We start from the raw sequence: 7,849 nt of genomic DNA on the forward strand, positions 1-7,849 counted from the left end.
TAAAAAATAAGACATGATCTCATTCTTATAACATCTTCACAAAACCCTACTCCCTCATATACGCACACAACATCAGACGGCGCTCCTCCTCCTCCTCCTCTGATCATTTTTCCGGTGACCTCCCTCTTCTCCTCCGACCAGGTACCTCCCTCTTCTCCTCCGACCAGCCCCTCCCATGGTGTTGATTGAAAAACAAAACCCTAAACTGAGAGATAATCAGGGCTATGTATATGTAGGTTATTTAGTCATATAGTTGAAGCAAGAATTCTGTTTTTTATATGATATCTAATACTTAAGAATCTTATTAGTTTATTTGATCTTTCATTATTGTGGTTAGACATTTAGGTGGCTTTATTTGGTTATTTAGTCGTATCATGTTTTCTTATTTGGTTATTTAGACACATTTATATGATAAACTCTAAACATCATAGTATGGCAGTGGTTATCCACACAATTTTATACCATTATCCATGCTATATAATATCAACAATAACAAACTTTATATAAACTGATTGTTTGAGATGAATTTCAGGTCATCATCTATCTAATGTTATAAACTGATTATACCATTATCCATGCTATAAACTGATTTTATACCATTCCATGAGTTAATTACACATGGATGTGTTAGATGCAGTGAGATATCTAATGTTTGTTGGCAAGAATCATGTATTTGAAATTTTTGAATTTAAAGTTTTGATTTTTTTTAATGAATTTTAATGAAAAGTATCTCTAATAGATAACAGTGGATTGGTTCATCTGCTGACCTGGTATGATGGGTTTTTACAAAGGTTTTTTGAAATTCGGTGGTTTGCGTGTATAACGGTTTGGATGGTTTTTTAGTAATGGTTTTTGTTGTCCAGTTGCTAAGTTATAAATGAAGTGAAAGTGGGTTATTATTTGTTGCAATTTGCTATTTTATATATGCGATGATATTTTGTTTAGCTTTATTCAGTTTTTAGAGCTATTTTGCTGCTGTTTTGTGCAGTTTTTTGAGCTATTTTGTGCTGTTTATTAGAGTAGTTTTGCTGCATGTTTTGTGCAGTTTTTTGAGGTGTTTTGCTGCTGTTTATTAGAGTAGTTTTGCTGCAGTTTTTATTCAGTTTTTAGAGCTATTTTGCTGCTGTTTTGTGCAGTTTTTTGAGCTATTTTGTGCTGTTTATTAGAGCAGTTTTGCTGCATGTTTTGTGCAGTTTTTTGAGCTGTTTTGTGTTGTTTATTAGAGCAGTTTGTCTTGTATGTTATGTGTGATTTAATTCTAGATGGAAACTAATGATGGTCGACAACAATGGACGGATGAGGCTGTTAAATGCTTATTAGAAACATGTCTTGAAGAAATAGGGAGGATAGGTAGAAATGGACAAAGCTTGTGCAGGGAGTCTTGGGTTATAGTAGGGAAGAAACTCAAGGAACAATTTCACATGGATTTGACTCAAAAGCAAATTAGAAATGCTTTTGATACTATGAAATCAAAATATGTAGGATGGTGCTATTTGAGAAACAAGACTGGAAATCTATACAACCCAGAAACAAATATGTTCACTTTAACGCCTCAGGAATGGGAAGATTTTAAGAAGGTGTGCATTTGTTTAGGTTTCCAGTATTATGTCATATGTTAAAGTGAAAAGTATTTATTACAGTTCCTATTAATTTGGCGCAGGGTCACCCGAGGGCAATGTCATTAAAAACGCGCCCGTTGCCTCATCTTGACCTTCACATAGCTGTGTTTGAAGGGCTTAGTGCTACAGGTGGTAATCAATGGACATCTACTCAAACATCTGGAGTTTCATCATCCCCACATGTCCAAACACTTCAGATACAAGATGGTAGCTTTCATAATCTAGAAAATGATGATGGAGACTCTCATGAACAAAGTTTTCAAAATGGTGATGAAGTTCCTACCAATAATAAGGCTCAAACATCTAATGATAATGAAGCTAGGCCCAACAAAAAGGCTAAAACCTCTAAGACCACCATTACCCTAGATGATTTGGCTAAAGATATGCAACAAGCACTCAAGCATATGGTGAAAAGCATGGAAGGACCATCAATTGACGAATGTTATGAGAAGTTGAAATTAGTTGGCTTAGAGCCTATAGATCCCTTGTTTTTGGCAGCATTTAACATTTTTGGTCAATCTTTACAAATGAGACAGGCATGGATGACATTGCCATCAGACCCTGAGGTGTTGAAAGGGTGGATTAAGATGACCGGGACGACATTAGGGATGTTCAAGTAGGGAGGGATGTCGGTATTTGTTTTTTTGGTGTGATTCATGTTATGTGATTCGTATTATGTGAACCGTTATTTGCTTTGTATTTTGAACAATTATGTAAGTTGACACCGTTATGTGTATTGTATTGGTAGTTTGGCAGTAGTTTGGCAAACTGAAGCTGTTTTTTATATGTTTGGTGCAGTTTTTGGGCTGTTTTAGAGCTGTTTTGCTGCTGTTTGTGTGTAGTTTTTGAGCTGTTTTTTACAGCAAATTGCTGCAGGTTTTGAGCAGTTTTTTGTGCAGTTTTTTGACAGTTATTTTTGCTTGTTTTCGACAGGTTTATCATGGATTATAATCAAAAGTTATTGCTCCTCATTGTGATGTTCTTATATCTTCGATACTTTTGGCCGAGAAATCCCAAAAGAAAAAGAGATAACACTTCGGTTATGTCCGGACACCATTTTACTTTAGAGTTGTTGCAAGGGAATGATAGACAATGCATTGAACTCCTACGTATGTCACGTGATTCATTTGTTCGACTTTGCACACATTTTAGAGTAAAAGGTTGGTTAAAAGATAGCAAACACATCTCCCTTGAAGAAAAAATGGCTATGTTTTTGATGATGATTGGTCACAATCAACGTTTTTCGGTTATTAAGCGTAGATTTCAACACTCGAAACAAACAATTCATAAGTATTTTCATGAAGTATTGGCAACAATGATGGAGTTTGCTAAAGAGGTTATAGTACCAACATCTTTTAATCCTAATCCAGATATTCCAGGGCGTAATAAGAGATTACGACGAGTTTTTAAGGTACATTATACAAGTTCTATTGTGATTTCTTTCCATGTATATTATTAACAATTAAATTATATATAGGGAGCGATTGGTGCACTTGATGGAACTTTGATACATGCTATTGTCCCTGTTCAGAAACAACATTTGTATAGAGGAAGAGGAAAAGGCGAGTGTTATCAAAATGTTTTGGCCATATGTGACTTCAACATGGTATTTACTTTTCTCGTGGCCGGATGGGAAGGAGTAGCACATGATTCTAGAATATTGTCTGAATCTTTAACAAATGCTAATGCACCATTTCCACTTCCTCCTCCGGGTATATATTTACGATCTCAACTTTATTATTTATATTACATACATAGTTTTAAGATGATGCGTGTATTGTCTATTTTAGATAAATATTATCTATGTGATGCTGCGTATGCACACATTCGTGGATTTATGGCACCATATCGAAATGTGAGGTATTGGCTTGGAGATTTTCGCCGAAATCGTGCATTGACCGACAAAGAAAAATTCAACCACGCACATGCAAAACTTAGAAATGTTATTGAACGTTCTTATGGGGTATTAAAGGCACGTTTTCCAATATTAAAAAAAATGGCCCCATTCTCATTGCTTACACAACGAAATGTTACGATTGCATGTTTTGCGCTTCACAATTTTATACGGAAAGAGGGCTTAAGTGATGAACTTTTTGATGAATATGATCACCCAAATGTACGCCTTCAAGATGGAGATGAACATGCACAAGATGGTGGTGAAGAAGAAGTAGATCGACATGGAAGTGCAGCGGACCGTGAATTCATGAGTCAACTTCGAGATCAGATAGCACAAGAATTAATGCAAAATAATGTACTTTGAGTTTATTTCACTATTTGTGTTTTTAAACTTGGTTTTATTATTATATTTTCTATGTAACTTGAATAAATGACTTCTATCTTGTGAGATAAGTTAGTTATGCAGACAGTATCAGCTTATAAAAACAAACAGTCTTATATTTTCAGCTTGCAGATCTTCAGACCACATCTTCAGTTGCAGACATGAAAACAGATGAAATCAGCTTGCAGACAGTTTATGTCTGCAAAAACAAACAGCACCTTAAAAACGTTGATTATTGTATTGTAAGGAAATGTCAAATGGGTGTTTAAATGGTCAAAATACTTTTTATATTTTGGTTAGGAAATGATAACTTTAGAGATGTTTTGTTGACACTTGACACCTTTGATGATGGGTAGCCTGATCGGGGTGTCCCTAAGAATCTTTAAAAAGTCGAGGGCTCGGGGCAAATGAAAAACTAGGCCCCAAAAATTTAAAAAATTAATAACTTATATATAAAAATTCAATATTACAACGATAATTATAATGACAATTAACAAAGTTATGCAGCGTTTGGTATGCATGGATAAGAGGCGGAATGGAATGGACCATTACGATGAAATGAAAAAAGATGTGTTTGGTTGATCGATAGAATGAAATCATCTATTACCATGTTCATTTCATTCTCTAAAACACTACAAATTCATTCCATCCACACCCCTTGTTTTTTTTCATTTCATCCCTCTTTCACAATATTTCACCTCCACCACCCTTTCACCACCACTACTCATTGCCCTCTTACCACCACCGCCTCTACCGTTGCCACCACCCACTGCCGCCTTCGTTGCCGGCCACCACCACCACCCGCCTCTGCCGCATGCCACTGCCGCCCGCCACCACCATCTCGCCTCCGCATCCCGCCACCACTACTAACCGCCTCCTCCGCCTGCCACCACCCTCCACCACCTATCGGCGCCGCCCACTACCACCACCACCAACGGGCCATCACCGCCCGCCACTCGTCGCTTACCACCACCACTACCAACAATTGCTCCAGGTTCCCGTCCATCGCCACCGCCACTACCATTACTGCTCGCCGCCCACCACCACCATCCCATCGCCACTCACTACCATTTTTATTTTATTCCGGTTTTTTCTAGCTTACCAAAAAATAAAATACTAAAAATTTATTTCATTCCCAAATGGTAACAAAACATGTCAATGGAATGGTAATGAATCATTCCATTACCTCGTTCATTTCATTCATTCGCTCATTCCATTCCATAGCCCATTTCATTACCCCTTACCAAACAGACCCTTATTGTAACAATGGTCAAATTTGAATACTTAAACAATTCGCGAGTCTATTTTAACATTTTTTATTTTAAATCAAAAGTTATTTTGATCTTTAAATATAAAAAATAAAGAAACATAAGACAAATGGGCATATTAGTAAACTAGCAATCAAGAATAAAATCAAATAAGATTGGACCCCAATTTTAGTGGCTTGTGCTTCTTGTTGATTGTTGAACACAATTAAAATTAAAAAGAAAAAAACTATTAAATGCAAAGGCTTCCTATTAAGCAACAAATAAAATATAAAAAAATAGAGTAAGAATCGAACACATGATCACCTATTTGAAGGAAAAGGGTCTTACCAGTTACACCAATCTACATCTTTTAGTATGGATTGGTTTATTTATATATTATATAATAGACTTTCGCGGGAATAAAAAAATGGATTTACTTCCTTTTGGTATTTTGGCCAAAATACCTTGACTTCTCGATACTCAATCAAATCCTCTTCGTTGACGATTGAATTCAATTCTCTAGTATCATATTTAGTAAGTCCCGAGTTCTTTCTTATATACCGAGGATCATCGAAATAAGCAAGAATTCTATTTCTACGGAGAATACAATTTCTAGGGATTTCAATTGCTATACCTGAAGAAGGTAAATAGTTCTGGGTCCTAAACTATGGTGGGCCTTGGGCCGTTTCCCTCTCCACCATCCTATGGGCCGGACCTGACCCTGATCATTAAACCCAAATTGAGTAAAACATATTGCTTTAGAGGTTAAATGTTTGGAAGTTTCATGATGTGATCGTACTTATCAGAAATGTCAACTATCTTTATCTGAAAAGAAAAAAAGAGTGATCAGATCGTATATATTGGATGATCATGTCATTTAAAGTAGTGACAATCCTCTTCATTAATAAAGATAAGGGTCAAATATGCAACTAGAAAGAGTAGATAAGTCTTACCCATTTGAGAGAGTGAGCTGACTTTACAACTCAGCTTGAACATAAACTCTCCCATTATAAATAGATGCCCTTGCATCTCACGCATGATTACTCAATATCTGTATCCCTCAAAAAAGTACTCTCTTTCTCTATATTTGCTGAAGCAGCTCTCAAGTTGTTAAAGCGTTCAACCAACCCGAGTGGTCGTAGCGACCACCTCAGTCTTTGCTCCTTACATTTATATACATTTGATGCCCACTTACTTACATTCTCACGTATAAATGACTAATGTTGAACGTCGGAAGGTGGTCCAGAGACCTAGTTTCTTATCCCCTTTTAACGAGTTCTTTCATGTGTCGTATGTTCAAGCAAAGGAGATGACGAAGTTGGAAACCTCTTGGACCTCTCTCTTGCCTCTTCTTTTGTTGTAGCAACACCTCTATTTCGAAATGTTTAAATGGCTGGATTATAAATGTCTGGCTAAAAGAATTGACATTTCTTGTAAATTTAGCATTTCTTGTAAAACAAACGACAAGGGAAAATATAAATTGTTATACCACGCATGGCGGGCCGAATTGGCCGGTCTTTCTTGTAAAACATGATTTTTGTAAATTTAATATTTGATGATTGATCTTAGTAAATTGTAGAGTTTGTAAGTGTAAACTTGGATTATTTTATTTTTTTAATCGTATTCGTTGTGTGAAGTTTAATTTTACAAAAATTATACGTCTAGCTTTTAAAACATGGCATCATTAGTTATATTTTCAATGGAAACAATCTTAGGAAGTTACACAAGTTAATTAAGGTCTCTAATATGAGATTCGTCAAAATCCAATTTCGAAACACCTGAGCCGTTTAAAAATTTTTAAGTCGGATTCTAATCTATTATTTAAAACGATGAATCTTACCCCCCTTATTAGGCTATAAGGTATACTTGCTATTTTACCTCCCATTTCACATTGTCACGTCAGCGTCACCTCACACCTCACTTCATTCCACCATCTTTCATAATATCATGGAAATGGTCACCAATTCACCACTCCCTTACATTTTTAAATAAAATAATATATATATATATATATATATATAACTAATTATAAGACTAGTTTAATATAATTAAAATTAATTTTATTTTATTTTTAAAGTTAAATATAACTATAATTAAAACACAAAATATTTTGTTATATTTAAAAACATTACATTAACTAAAAAAATATCTCATTTAATAAATTATATTAAAAATATATACATTTAAAATATTAAATAGAAAACATATTATATTACTATAAGTATAGATACAATATTTAATAAAAAAAATATATATATATAAATAGATAACATCACCTACCCCTGCATCTTCATCTTTTGTCAAACTCAGGCTACTGCTCTGCAACCTTTCTTCCCTGTTTCTTCTTCTCAGCCTTTGGCTCTTGCAACTCACAATTCACCAAATCCTTAACTTTTGTGTTCTGGTTTACTAAAAAAAGAAAATAATAAAAACTTCAAAAGCTTTCAGAGTTTCAGCGGGGAAATAAGCGGTGAACTTTTAACAACAACTTCGCCGCTGGGCGACACCGACTACACCGGGGCGGTGTTTGCCGCCGACACCGATTGCGATGTCAGCCGTTGAGCGGCAAACCGGGATCCACACCGGACAGTCTTAATACAAATGTTTGCTGAAATTATTTACATCATTTAATGGTCAAATTACTATTACATGGTCAATTGGGAATGAGAACTCGGGAGATGTTTTGTTCAAACTTCTTTAACTAA

Source organism: Bidens hawaiensis, unplaced genomic scaffold, assembly GCF_021521415.1.
Source record: "Bidens hawaiensis isolate Kalapana, Puna unplaced genomic scaffold, B.hawaiensis_p1.1 tig00004269_1, whole genome shotgun sequence".
Classification (NCBI taxonomy): Eukaryota; Viridiplantae; Streptophyta; class Magnoliopsida; order Asterales; family Asteraceae; genus Bidens; species Bidens hawaiensis.